The 14,837-nt window shown below is 45.7% G+C and overlaps 1 protein-coding gene across 3 annotated transcripts in view; it reads right to left on the reverse strand.

Annotated features, from left to right (window-relative positions):
* IL4R (interleukin 4 receptor) overlaps positions 1-415 on the reverse strand; it is a 41,292-nt gene extending 40,877 nt beyond the window's left edge. The window contains exon 1 of one of the 3 annotated variants that reach the window (XM_033839111.2): positions 300-415. The gene's annotated coding sequence lies outside the window, so the exon portion shown is untranslated. The remainder of the gene's footprint in view (positions 1-299) is intronic. The other 2 variants (XM_033839117.2, XM_073792187.1) reach the window with 2 other exon arrangements.
* Between the last annotated feature and the right edge of the window lie 14,422 nt (positions 416-14,837).

Consider the following 14,837-nt stretch of genomic DNA (forward strand, 5'->3'; position numbering starts at 1 on the left):
TTCAAGGGGCCGCCCCTCTGACGTGTCGGGGACGGGGCGAGTTTGGGGCGTGCGGGTGTCTGAGCATCAGCCCTAACCTCCCCAGCCCCGCTTCAGGTGCGCTGGGCGGAACGCACGGAGGCTCCGCTGCCCCTCGCGCGAAGAGGAGCCGGCAGGTGAGCAATCCCCACTGGGGATCGGGAAATCCCGGGGTCCCCGCCGCCTGGCGTCCCGCCGGCGGCCCAGCGCTCTGTGGACCGCCGCCGCGTGCCCGGGCCGATCCCCCAGCCTCCCACCCGTGCGCGGGCCCCGGGTCCTACCTGTGTGCTCCTGGCCCAGTCGCCGCTCCAGCGCCGGAGCGGGAAGTGGGAGACACCCCGCGCGGCCGTCCCAGCCTTGGCTGCGTCGGGCGGGGCTTTCCTAGGCCGCCTGCCAAGCCCGCCCAGCTTCCTGCGCCCCGCCCCGCTCCCCGCCCATTGGCCTGCGCCGCCCCTCACCGCCCCGCTCACCCCGCGCTCCTCGGGTCGCCCTCCCGGCAGGGGCGCCGACGGTCACAGCTGAGTCCATGTCCCGGTCCCCTCCGTCCCCGCAGTCCAAGGGGCTGCCGATCTCTCCCGGAGGCGATCCCAGCGCCCGGGCCCCAAGGCCACTGGAGGTCACACCCCAGCGGGGAGAACTCCGCAGGGCTTCCCCTAGCTCTCAGAATAAAATCCCAGCTCCGGGTGGAGCCTCCGGATTTGGCACCAGCCGGTCCCACCGCCCCTGCCCCTGCCTGTCCTGCTGAGGCCCCTCTCTGCCTCTCTAGGCACAGGGGGCAGGTCCGTTAAGGGTTGGGGGGCTGGGCATCTTTAATCCTGCTACTCTTCCCCGACAGCCCAACTTCTGCTGGATGCGGACGTGTGTTCTTCTCTTCAGCAAACGTTTTCTGAGCGCCTTCGATATGCCGGGCTCTATCAAAATGTAGATTGTAAAAAAAAAAAAAAAAAAAAAAATGTAGATTGTGAAACAACTCTTCAATCAACAGTTAGTACCATCTGACAGACCCCTTTCTAAGGCCATGCATATATTAACTGACAGCTACCCTGTGAGGGAGCTATACTACTGTCCCCCAGTTTACAGATGGGGAAACTTGCTCAGAATCATGCAGCCGGTGTGGGATTCCAACCCACGCTCCATGGACCACTAATCACTGCACACCGTAAAAGCCCTATTGGAGCCCAGAAGGTAGGGAAAAACAGTAAATGAACAAAGTATTTCAGGTAACAAGAGATACCAAGAAGAGAGTAAAACAGAGAGAGACTTATCTCCTCCTGGAGGAGGAGACGTTTGAGCTTCTAGCCTGAGGGGGATGGGGGCAAGACTAGTTTAGAAAGTGAGAACAGCAAGTGCAAAGGCCCTGGGGTGGGAACCAATTTATTATGTTGGAGGAATTGCCTGAAGGCCAGGTTGGCTGGAGAGCCTTGAGGAGGGGAGAGGGGAAGAAGGTCAGGTAGGAGGTGTGCAGACCCAGGCTGGATAGTGCTGGGGTCCCCTCCTAAACATGAAATCTTCTTTTGCCCCATCTTTGTGTCTCTGAGTTTGTGCCAACTTTTATCTGGAGACAGTGGAAGTCTCACTTTGGGAATGTGTGGTCTGGGCTGTCTGCCCTCCTGGCCTCCCGAACTGGGCTCCCACCCTGTTTTCTGCATCTTTAAGTCATTCTTCACTCTTCCCTCGCTTCCACCAGACTGACTGCGTCTGCGTACGAACCCCACTGCTTACTGTCGGACTCTGGGTGAAGTGGCTCGTGCACTGTGCCTCAGCTCCCACATCTGCAAAGTGGGGGTGATCACAGGCCCCACCTCATAGGGTCTGAAATACATGTGATGAGATGCATGAAAAGTTCTTGGAGCAACGCCTGGCACATAGTAGGCGCTCAATAGATGTTCGCTGTTGTTCTGATCAGAAGGAAGATGAGAAGCCAATTCAGAGCCTGCTTCCTCCACCTGTTTGCTTGGTTGTGAAATGGGGGGTAAAAACAGCACTGAAAAGACAGGAAAGGATGGGGCAGATGTGGTTGGATGTGAAGACATTTGGGAAATCTGGAGAAAGGGAATATGGGAGTTCTTTGTACTTGCCACTTTTTTGTAAGTCTGAAATTATGTCAATGTAAAGCATTAACGACCCGACGCAGCCAAAAAAAAAAAAGAGTTAACGAAAATAAGGCATCGTCCTGAAGCCTTAGAAGGATAATACATGTAAAGTTTGCCCTCTCGCATATAGCTGCACTATTTGGATGCCTGCCTGAGCTGTCCAAACTTTGTCAGTGGCTGCTCTGTGTCAGGCCTTGGAGGGGGAGTTGGAGGCCCCAAAGCAGTAACAACTCAGGCCCTCAACACAGGCGGTTGCCAAGTTCGGCCTCAATACGAGCTCAGCTCACATTACATTACTTGTTTTTAATCCTGTCTTTCAGGTTTAAATTGTTTTTTTTAATTGTAGAACAGTTGTAGATTTTACAGAAAAATTGTTAGTACAGAGAGCTCTTATAGTACCCCCTCCCCTGTGCATAATTTCCCCATTAGTAACGTCTTGCATTCATGCAGTACATTTGTAACAGTTAGTGAACCGGTATTCATACATTATTATTAACTGAAGTCTGCTCTTTACATTAAGGTTAAAGCTCGCTTTCTTCTGAGCTGTTCTGTGGGTTTTGACAAATGCATAATGACATCTATCCACCAGGACAGCAACATAAAGAAGAGTTTCACCTTCCTGAAAATCCCCTAGGCTTCACCTCCTCCTCTCCATGAACCTTGGAAGCCACTGATCTTTTTACTGTCCCTATAGTTTTGCTTTCTCCAGGATGCCATATAGTTGGAATCTGACCGTATATAGCCTCTTAAGACTGGCTTCTTTCACTTAGTCATATGCATTTAAGGTCCCCCCATGTCTTTTCATGGCTTGCTACCTCATTTCTTTTTAGCACTGAATAATATTCCATGGTCTGGATGGACCACTCCTTATTTAGCCATTCACCTACAGAAGGACTCCTTGACTGCTTTCAGCTTTTGACAAGTATGAATAAAGCTGCTATAAACACTTGTGTGCAGGTTTTTATGTGGACACGTTTTCAACTCCTTTGGGTAAATACCGAGTGTGATTGCTAAGATCATATGGTAAGAATACATTTAGTTTTGTAAGGAGCTGCCCAACTCTTCCAAAATGGCTGTGCCATTTCACATTTCCGCCAGCAGCGAATGAGAGTTCCTGTTGCTCTGCGTTCCTGCCAGCATTCGGTGTTGTCAGTTTTGGGGATCTTAGCCAGTGTAGTAGACGTGTAATGGTAGCTCATGGTTGTTTTCATCTACAAGTTCCTTAAAGATGTATTATGTTGAGCATATTTTCATATGCTTATCTGCCATCTGTGTATTCTTTTTCATGTGTCAAGATCTTTTGCCCATTTTTAAATAGGGTTGTTTGTTTTCTTAGAGTTGAGTTTTTAAAAATTCTTTGTATATTTTGGATACAAGTCCTTTATTGGACATGTGTTTTGCAAAGATTTTCTCCAAGCTGTGGCTTATCTTTTCATTCTCTTAACAGAGTTTTTTGTAAAGTGGAATTTTTGACTTTAAATGAAAGTCAACTTATTAAAAAATGAAAGTCAACTTATTAAGTTTTTTCATTCGTGAATCACGCTCTTGGTGTTGTTATCTAAAAACTTATTGCCAAACCCACATCCTAGATTTTCTTCTATGTCATCTTCTAGAAGTTTTATAGTTTTGCACTGTACATTCAGGTTTATGATCCATTTTGCATTATTTTTTGTGAAAGGTAGAAGGTCTATGTATAGAATCCCTTCCTTCCTTCCTTCCTCCCTCCCTCCCTCCCTCCCTCCCTCCTCCCTCTCTCTTTCTTTTCTTTCTTTCTTTCTGTTGTCTGCCTGTCTGTCTGTCTCTGTCTCTTTCTCTCTCTCTCTCAGCTCACACTTGGGATCCTTGAGCTGACATGTGAGAAGTCCAGCTACCCTGAAGCCACAGTCCTGGAGAGAGAACATGGAGAGAACACAGAGAGACAGAGAGAAAGGCCGGAGGAATCCCAGCTGTACGGGACTTCCCAGCCCAGGCCCAGATGTGAGCAAGCGAGCCCTCAGATGTTTCCAGCTCCCATTCCTTAGCCATCCCAGCTGACACCAAGAGGAACAGACATGAGCCGAGCCCACTGAACCCTGACCAAATTGCAAAGTCACCAGCAAAATGAATGTTGCTACTGTTTCAATCTGATGCCAAGTAGCACAGAGACAAACTGTCCCCACTGAGCCCGGCCAGGTTGCAGATTCATGAGCTAAATAAATGCCACAAAGTTTGGGGATAGTTTGTTTTGCAGCCATTGTACCTTGAACTGCTGCAGACCTACAATACTCACCTCTCACGTTCTTGCTTGCCAACGGAACCCAGGCTTCTTCAGGGCAGCGATGTACCCTCCCTGAGGCAATGGATCATGATTTGTTTCAGCCAATCATGACAGTCCCGTTCCAGCTTTCCTAGCCTCCCTTGTCCTATGGGTGGCTGAGTGACCCAGTTCTGCCAACTAAACACACATGGAAGTCTGTATGCGGGGGAGTGCTTCCGGGGCAATGTTAGTATTCCTGATAGAAGGGGTCTCGCGGCTGTGAACACAGACCATCCTGCCTCCAGGAGGGAAGGCCGAGACAACCGCAGTGCGGGAGTCCTGATGTCTGCGGGCTACGGAAGCAACTCCAGCAAGGGCCAATATCTGGAATTCTTGTAAGGTGAAAAGAGTTTTCCAGACATGGGAGCCCTGACATCTTTGAACAGCTGAACCGCAGCAGCTGTGGTCTACCTCCAGACACCATTTCTCCACAGGAGAAATTTTGACTTTTTGTCATTTTGCAGTTTTGAACAGAGCAGATCCAGGGGGTTTATTTCAAGAGTTGGAGCCATCTGGGGCCTCCAAGCTGGCCTGGCTCACCTGGTTTTGGGGGGTGAGGACCAAGGGATTGATGACAACCCTGAACCAAGCTCTGTGGACATAGCCAGCAGACTGTGTCAACGGGGCTGAGGGCTGATCCCTTTTGCTACCACCCTTGGGGCAGAATGACATCCAATCAAACCTCAGGTAGCGCAGGTTCGATAAACAGGCTTTCTTCTAAAAGAAAGGAATGATGATGACGGTGGTGATGATGATGATGGTGATGATGATGACGGTGATGGTGCTGGTGGGGATAATCATGGTGGTGGTGCCGGGGATGTTGATGATGATAGTGGTGGGGGTGTTGAAGTTGATGATAATGATAAGGATGGTGGTGGTGATGGTGGTAGTGATGAGAGGATGATGTTGAGAGCTGACATTTACGTAGTAGTGTGGCCCTATGTACCAGACTCTGTTGTAGGCTCTTGTCATATATTAATTAATCCTTACAAAAACTCTTGGAATTAGGTACTATGATTAGGTCCATTTACAGTTGGGGAAAAGACACAGAGAGGGTAAGATACTTGCTCGAGATTGCATAGCTGGTGAGTACTGAGTGAGCACACTTCCTCAGGAGAGAGAAGCTCCTCTCAGGAGCCTAACTGACGTTGCAACACTGCGCTTGTTGCAATATGCTTGATTTGCCATCTGGGAGGAATGTACACAGAGCTTAGTGTTCCTGGCTGAAGACCAGTACACTCCTGCCTGCTTACTTCACTGATGTCCCGGGACAAAGGAAAAAAAGGCCTGAATTATACTGTCTCCAGGGTTGCCTTCCTCCAGGCCACCACGGACTCAGCTGTCAGAATTCACAAAGTTAAATCTCTCTCTCTTTTGGTTGAGAATCTCCCTGTGACTCCTCATTGCTTAATGGTTAAACCAGAGTTTCTCAACCTTGGCGCTATTGACATTTTGAACTGGATAAGTCTTTGTTGTGGGGAGGTGTCCCATGCATTGTAAGATGTTTAGCAGCATTCTTGGCCCCTACCCACTAGATTCCAGAAGCCTCCTGCCTGTTGTAGCAACCAAAATGTCTCCAGACTTTGCCAAATGCAAAGTGGGGTGGGAAGTGGTGGTGGCCCCAGGCATGGAACCACTGGGTTAAAGGAAACAGGCTTCCAACCTTTAAAAGCTAATTTGCCACAGGACTCTCAGGGGACCCTCCCATCAGACAGCGGGCTTCCCAAGGGTGAAGACCCAGCCTTACTTGGCTTATTTCTCTTCCCCTGAGGTTGATCTGTAGCTCAGAGCAATGAGGACTCAAGAGATAGTAGTCAAATTGAGTACAACCAGATTGTGATCAGGGGTAAAAGGCTACAAGCAGGAAGCGTGGGGACTACCAGGGAGGGAGGCATCCGAAATGGGTCCTGAGTGCATCTCTGAAGAGGAATGAGCTGCAGTGGTAGGTAGGGCAGCATTCTGAAGGAGACAAGAGGGAAGGTGGGCACCCAGGCAGAAAAAGCAGCACGAGCAAGGGGTGGAGGTGTACAAGTATATCTCAGGGAGTGCCGGGCTGGGGCCAGCAATGCAGCTTGGGGCCATATTACAAAAGGTCTTGAACACCAGCCCCAGGTGATGTGGAGCGTCAAAGGATTCCAAACCAAGGCAAGAGAGGTTCAACCATGAACATGGGTTATAGAACAATCCCTCTGGCAGCTGCATGGATGGTGAATCTGAGGGAGACACGGCTGGTGACCAGCTAGGGCGTTGCAATAATGCACATGAGAGCTGAGGCCCAGCAGAGGGGAGAGCAAGAGGCAGAAGGATTCTAGGCATGGCAAGCGGCAGTGTCTTCCTGTTTCATTGTGGATAAATCCTAATCCTTTCCAAGAGTGAAAAAGCAAATATAAAATTTCCAGCCCATAGTAAGTGATCAATAATATGAGCTTCCCCTTCTCCATCTCTGTTCCCTGGGCTGGCTGTGCTCTTCTTGCATTCCTCAGCCTGCAGAAACCACCGTCTTTTTTGAAGGCCTGACATGTCCTCAGTGGAGAGGTCTTGAGCTTCCCAGACAGGGTACCTCCTCTGTATGCCTGTGGTCACTTACCCAATGTGCTTGTTCAGGAGTTTTGGGCACCTTGTGATTTTGTGCTTGTTTTCTCTATTAGATGTGAGCTCTTTGCGGGCTGTGACTCTGTCTGTCTTGTTCATTTACTCTGTGAACCAATATTTATTGAGCACCTACTATGTGCCAGGCACTGTACTATGTACTGGGATACAGCTACAAACAACAGTCTTGTATTTCCAGCACCCACAGAGCACCTGCTGAGTGAGTGAGTGAATGAAGGCGTGGACTGTGGGATCGTTGACGTGGCTGAGACCTACAGAGCTTCGGTGAGTCACCCTCGACTGCCCAGCAGGAAGTCACCAAGGAGGAGCTGAAGCCCAGACAGTTAAAGAACGTGGAAACCAGCTCTCGGCACACTGGGGCTCCACGTCCAATGCTTTCCTGTGATGTCTCTGTGTTCCCTGAGTGGCCTTTTGCTGGTCCTTGAGTGCCATCTGTGTCTTTGGTCTTTAACTCAGCTTACCTCTGGCTGGGTCTTTTCTCTTCTCCTTCGGACACTCAGACATACCTCTTGGGAAATGTCATTCCTCCAGACTGGACTCATTTCCATTCCTTGGAAACTTGCCATGTGCCCAGTGCCATATAATTAATTGTCCCATTTAATCTTCAAACAACACTGTGTATCCCCATTTTATAGACGAAGATGTTGAAGCTCAGAGAGATTAAGTAACTTGCCCAAGATCTCACAGCTAGCAAGTGGTAAAAATGCACAATACCCAATATCCCTCCTACTCCACAGCCTGTGCCCTTGACCACTCTGCTATACTTCCTCTCTGGGATTCTATCTGGGAGGTATATCAGTGGGCTTCTTTGCCTTGAGGGCAAGACCCAGACCAAAATGAGCCAATGACTCTCCTGCCTATGACCATCTCTCCATGCACATGTGCATTCACACCCTACACACCCACTCCCATATCCACAGTCACAGAATTAGCGTTATTTTGGAAGATGCGGGGCCATTCTGGGACAGAGGTCACAAAGATACGGCTATTACAAAAATAAAAATAAAAAAAGATAAGGCTATTATGTCATCCTCATAAAGACAGTTGTTTGCCTCAGCATGTCTGGAAGGAAGTTACAAGGATGAAAGGACTAGTATGGGGCATGGAGAGAAGAAAGTTGAAAGGCTAAAGTCTCAGGGTGATTGAAGGAGGTTATAAAAAATGATGGTTAAGAAATCAGAGATATACAGGACAATAAAATATGCAGGAATGGGGCCTTGGGAAAAAACAGGCTGGTTTATTTAAAACCCTGTCACCCAGAACCCTGGGGTTTATTCATTCATTCAGTGTATATTTATTGATGCCTATTATATGTCATCACATCCTGGGAGCTAGGGACTGCAAAGGCGAATAAGACATGGTCCCGGTCCCCAAGGAGCTTATGGTCAGCTGGAGGAAAGCATGACCAAGTAATTAGGGTACAATGTTATACCAGTTCTGAGAGGGAAGCATGAAAACAGAAGTTTTCTGGAGGAAGGGCCAAATGTGGAACATCTGATGGGTGAGTAGGCGTTCTCCAGTTTAAACGTGAGTGGGACGAGGTGGGGAGAGTGACCCAGGGGAAGAAACAGAATTTGCAAGGTTATTAAGAGGAGACCAACTACTGGGGTAATTGATATGAGATTAAAAAAAGCTGAGGGGACAGGGAGAATGACAAGACAGTTGGAAAAGAAACACAGGGTTCTGGTCCAGGAGAATAGTAGCTTTTAAATCTTTTTGATTACAACCCACAGTAAGAAATGCATTTTCTATTCTGGCCCGGTACAATCACACACACACATGCACATGCACACGTGTGTGCATGCATGTGTGAAACAAAGATCAACAAAGCAATATTTTGCACTGCGACTTGCCATTCATTCTGAAATGTTGTATTCTGTTCTATTTTGTTTTTCAAATGTTGGTCAGGGGTGAAATAAGCTTATCACAAAATAGTACACATCGTATGATTTCATTTATATGCAATTCTGTAACAGACAAGACTAATCTAATCTACAGTGGTATAAATTAGGTCAGTGGCTGTCTGGGCTGCAGATGGGGTGAGGCAAGATTAAAAGCAAAGAAGTGAAAGAGAGCTTTCTTAGGAGATGAAAATATTCTGCATCTTGATTAGGGTGGTGCTTACATGGACACATGCATTTGTCAAAAATAAATACATAAAAATAAATGCATGGGAGGAAACTTTCTGGGGTGGTGTTGATGTTCTATATCTTGCTAAGGAATTTGCATTGCACAGGTGAATGCATTTGTCAAAACTCATCAAGTGGTACACTTAAGATTTGTGTATTTCATTGTATGTACATTTTATATCAAAAGGAAAAAAATTGTGGGCAATTAGAGAACTGTAGTTGATGATATGCAGGCTGAAGTGTTAGAAGAAAATATTCTGGTGTTGGCAACTCACTTTTTGAAATGCATCAAAAAATAAAATAGATTGGTGGATAGATAGAGGAATGGAAATATTTACAGATACGTGATAAAGCAAATATAAAAAACTATTAACACATGTCAAGACAATTCAATGAGGAAAGGCCAGCCTTTTCAATAAATGGTGCTGGAATAACTGGATATTTACATACAAAAGAATAAAGTTGGGGACTTCCCTGATGGTCCAGCACGTGAGGTTCCACGCTCCCACCGTGGGAGACCTGGGTTAGGTCCCTGGTCAGGGAGCTGGATCCCACATGCATGCTGTGACTGGGAGTTCGCAATGCCACAACTAAAAGAGTCTGAATGCTGCAACTAAAGACTCTGCATGCCGCAACTAAGAAGTCTGCATGACTCAACTGAGGGATCCCGCATGCCGTGACGGGGATCCCGAGTTCTGCAGCTGAGACCCAGTGCAGCCTAAATAAATAAATATTTTTTTAAAAACCCAAAAAAACAAAAGAATGAAGTTGGATCCTTACCTCACATCATATACAAAAATTAACTCAAAATGGATCTAAGACCTAAATGGAAGAGTTAAACTATAAAACTCTTAGAAGAATACATGGATATAAATTTTCCTGACCTTGGACTAGACAATGATTTCTGAGCTATGACACAAAAAACACAATCAACAAAAGAAAAAAGAATAAGTAAGTTTGACATCATCAAATTTAAAAGCTTTGGGGCTTTAAAGGACACCATTAAGAAAGTGAAAAGATAATCCCCAGAATTGAAGAAAATTTTTCAAAATCATATATCCGATAAGAGACTTGTATCTAGAATATGTAAACAACAAAAACTTGCACACAACGGCATTATGCATAATCCCCAAAAGGTGGAAACAACACAAATGTTCATCCACTAAGAGTGGATAAATAAAATGTGCCCTATTCATACGAGGGAATATTATTTGGGAATAAAAAGAAATGAAGCACTGATACAAGCTACAACATGGATAAACCTTGAAGACATTGTGCCAAGTGAAAGAAGCCATCTGTGAAGGATCACATGTTGTGTGATTCTATTTAGTATATACGGAAGTTCCAAAATAGACAAATCTGAAGAGCCAGAAAGTAGATTATGTTGCCCAGGGTTGGAGGTGGGGATGAGACAGCAGAAGACTGATGGTTAAGGAGTACAGGGTTTCTTCTTGAGGTAATGAAAAGGTTCTAAAATTGATTGTGGTGATGGTTTGCACGGATCTGTGAATATAGTAAAGCGATTAAATTATACACTTTAAATGGCTGAATTGCATGGTTTATGGATTTTATCTCAATAAAGCTGTTTAAAAATGTTAATGTAGACATAAATGAAACAATTGATAAATTGCACTTCACCAAAATTAAACACTTCTGCTTTTCAAAAGATACTACTAAGGAAATAAAGAGGCAAGCCACAGATGGTAAGAAAATATTTGCAAACTATGTATCTAATAAAGGACTTGTATCTATAATATAAAGAACTCTAAAATGCAATAAAAAACAACTCAATTCCTAAAAATGGGCAAAAGACTTGAACAGACATTTTACCAATAAATATAGACATATAGCAAATAAACACGTGAAAAGATGCTCAGCATCATGTCATTAGGGGTTTAGAAATGAAAATCACAACGAGATACCTCAACACACATATTAGAATGGCTCATATTTTTATATTAATTTTTTTTAAATATATCACAATTCCAAGTGATAGTGAGGATTGAAACAACAGGAATTCTCACACCTTCTGGTGGGAATGCAAATTGATATAGTCATTTGGAAAATAGTTGGACAGTTTCTTATAAAGTAAAACATGTTCTACTATACGACCCACTTTTCCACTCTGAGGTATTTATCCTGGAGAAATGAAAACTCAGGTTCACACAGCAATCTGTCTGCAAATGTTTACAGTGACTTTATTTGTAACTGCCAAAAACTAGACGTCCCCCAGCTGGTGAATGAATAAATGAACCTCAGTACATCCATATGATGGAATGCTATTCAACAATAAAAAGGAAGAATCTTCTGATACACACAACACTGTGGAAAAATCTCCAAAGTACTATGTGTTATGAAAGAAGCCAGACTGAAAATGCTACCTACTGTATGACTCTGTTTATATGACAGACTCTAGGGAGAGAAACTAGACCAGTGATTGCCAGGGACGGGGTGGGAAGCTGGGTCACTGCAAAGGGACAGGGGAGAATTTTTTGGATTGAAGGCACTGCTCTGAATCGTGATTGTGGTAGTGGCTGCTTGACTGTATTGGTCAAAACTCACAGAACTGTGCACTAAAGTAGGTGAATCTTACTGTAAGTAAATTATACCTTAATCTAAAATTTTTTAAAATATGTATTAATGGTAGAATCTAGATGGTGGGAATATGTGTATTCATATCTTCTTGGTATGTTTGAATAAGTTCAGTATCAGATGTTTGGCAAAAACATCAAAAAGATATTAAGCGATTGATAAAAATAAATAAATGTACGCATGACCAAAACAAACAATTAATTACACAAAAAAATAGTGAGTCATTTCACCCTTCAGATCTTAAATAATAAATTAATAATTAAAGCATTAGAGGTCATGACCCACTAAATTGATTTTATAAGCTACTGATGGGTCGTGACCTGCAGTTTGAAAAACACTGCTTTAGACCAGGTTAAGGCACTTAGGGTTTAATCTGAGAGAGCCTGGGGAGACTGGGGCCTCCAGAAGTGAGCAGAGCTAGGCGGGTTCCCCACTCTGGGACCAGGGCCAGTTGGAGGTCCTGGGCAGTAGCTGGAGCCTGTGCCCAGCTCAGAGGGAAATAGCTGTCTGCTGTCCCCAGGGAAGCTGGACCACGGACAGAATCCTGTCTCCTGCATCAGAGAGCCCGCTTGAGGTGACAGCAGAAGGCAGTCAGCGTTCTCGAAGTCATCTGGGTGGGTGAAAACCACAAGGCTCTCATCCACCATCTGGACTGGATTGGACCCTAGATTTTCACTGGATGCTGGATGGGAAAAAGTTCTCCCATTCTGACAGAGATTAGCTTTCTCACCAGCCTTGTCACTGGGCATACAGGTTCAGGCTTAATTTAATTTATTACTAAAACCGTGTTTCCTAACTTCAAGACAGTTGTGGTCAAGGAAAAATGTATCTCTATTATATGTGATTTTTATATTGGAGTTACAGTTAATTTCAATTTGTAGAGGTGTTCATGCATAAAAAAAATGTTCTTCTACTTCAAAGTGCAAGTTTGGAAGCCCTCATTCAAAGTCATTTCTGCAATTTTAAGAGCTGGGCTTACCTACCCACGGTCTTGGAGCTCAAGACAAAACCCTGGTGTCTTCTTTACCAGAGTCATCACCTGAGCTCTGCACCATTTGCCCAACGCTCAGAATATTCACAGTCCCAGAGAGGAGCAATGCCTTTCATACCTCTTTGCTTTTCCATAGATGTTTTTCCCTCTCTTGTTCCCCTGGTGAAACTCCTATTCGTCCTTCAGTACTCTGCTTCACCTGCACCTCCTCTGTGGCGATTTTTCTGGATTCCTTCTCCTACAGCAGAGGCAGTGATTCCTTTTTTGGCATTTCCATCTATCTGCGCGAGCAGCTGTAAAGTCAAGCTGGCTCTCTCTTTGGATGAACGAAACGCCACAGGAATTTGTTGTTCCAAATAAAGTTGTCTGGTGCCGAGACCTCATGCCCCAGGGTATAACAAATTACTCTAAGTAGCTGCTTGGACTCTCCCAGCCTCCAGGTTGAGACAGAGGGTGGAGGCATGTATGCAGTGTAGACACTTACGGAGAACCCTCTGGGCTCTGATCTACAAAAGGCACCACAGAGGGGATCCTGTCACCTCCCTGTGCACCATGAGGCAGCATGGCATTGTCACACAATCCCCAAAGGCCCGCACCCCCTCCTCCCAGCTGAGGAACTCGCTGCTTCTGCCCATCTCCCCCAAGCTCTTCCCTCTGTTCCCTTCTTCCCTGGGAGTTTTCACTGGAAACACAGCATGGTCTTGCTTGCCTGGGGGGGGCGGGCAAGGGATACCGAGGCCAGACAGTTTCTTACTAACTCATACCCTGTTACACATGTATCAGTGCTTACTCACCACGTTACAGTGATTTATTTCCTGGCCTGGACCTTTCTCTGAACTGTGAGTCTTCTGAGGTCAAGAACAGTCTCACTGACCTTGGTCTCCAAATGCTCAAGAGTGAGCTTTCTCATTGTGTCACTGAGGCAAGTTTTTTAAACTTCTCTGAGCCTCAGTAAAATGGGCCCAATCTTATAGTAGTTTGGTTGGGATGAACAAAGGTAATGCATATTAATTCCTTAGAACAGTGCCTGTCGTGTACCAATAACTCAATTAATATTAGCTGCTATTTTTACTTGTTATTCTTATTATTGTTACTTGTTGTGGGTGTTTGGTTGCCTACCCAACAGTCATTCCCAGCTCCTTTTTTTCCACTTTAGAGACTGAAAGTGCAAAGTACTCATCTTCCCAGCCTTGCTTGCAGCTGGGACAGGAGCCTGTGCCCCAATCTTGGGCAACAGGACTTGAACAAAAGTGTGCAAGAGGCTTCTGGGAAAGATTTTCCTCTCTGATAAAAAGACAGTGAGATAGAGACCTTGGACAGTATCATAGAGAGAGGTGACGCTTGGAGCTGTGGCAGCCATCTTGTGACCACGAGGGCAGAGGCAAGGATAAAAGTCAACATGCTGAAAATGTCAGAGCAGAAAGATGCAAGGGTCAGGGGCCCTGATGACATCTTTTTTAAAAGTAATTAATTAATTAATTAATTTTTGGCTGAGTTGGGTCTTTGTTGCTGTGCACGGGCTTTCTCTATTTGTGGGGAGCTGGGGCTACTCTTGGTTGCAGTGCATGGGCTTCTCATTGCGGTGGCTTCTCTTGTTGCGGGGTATGAGCTCTAGGCGTGCGGGCTTCCGTAGTTGTGGCTCACGGGCTTTGTTGCTCCATGGCATGTGGGATCTTCCCAGACCAGGAATCGAACCCGTCTCCCCTGCATTGGCAGGTGGATTCTTAACCACTGCGCCACCAGGGAAGCCCCATGACATTGTTGAGTTGCTGCCCCAACTCTGGAACTTCCTATCTTAGAACACTTTGTTAAATTGGATCTGAAATGTCCTTATTATGAGGGCTACTTTGAGTTGGGGATTCTGGTATGAGCAGCTGAAAGTATTCCATTGAATACATTATTACAGAAATTTATGCTCAGTAACTGTTGAAAGGAAGTGGCAGTGCGACTCCTGGGGCCCTTTCAATGAACACCCTCTACTCTCCAGCCTCCACTCCCCCACCCAGATTCACATTAGCACAAGAGCTGACTGCCAATCGAGGTCATAGATGGGTGATGCTTCTTGGTCCACTAGTACGTGTGTTGGCCTCATGGGCAGTTCTACAGTG

Source organism: Tursiops truncatus, chromosome 15 (genome assembly GCF_011762595.2).
Source record: "Tursiops truncatus isolate mTurTru1 chromosome 15, mTurTru1.mat.Y, whole genome shotgun sequence".
In the NCBI taxonomy this organism is placed as follows: Eukaryota; Metazoa; Chordata; class Mammalia; order Artiodactyla; family Delphinidae; genus Tursiops; species Tursiops truncatus.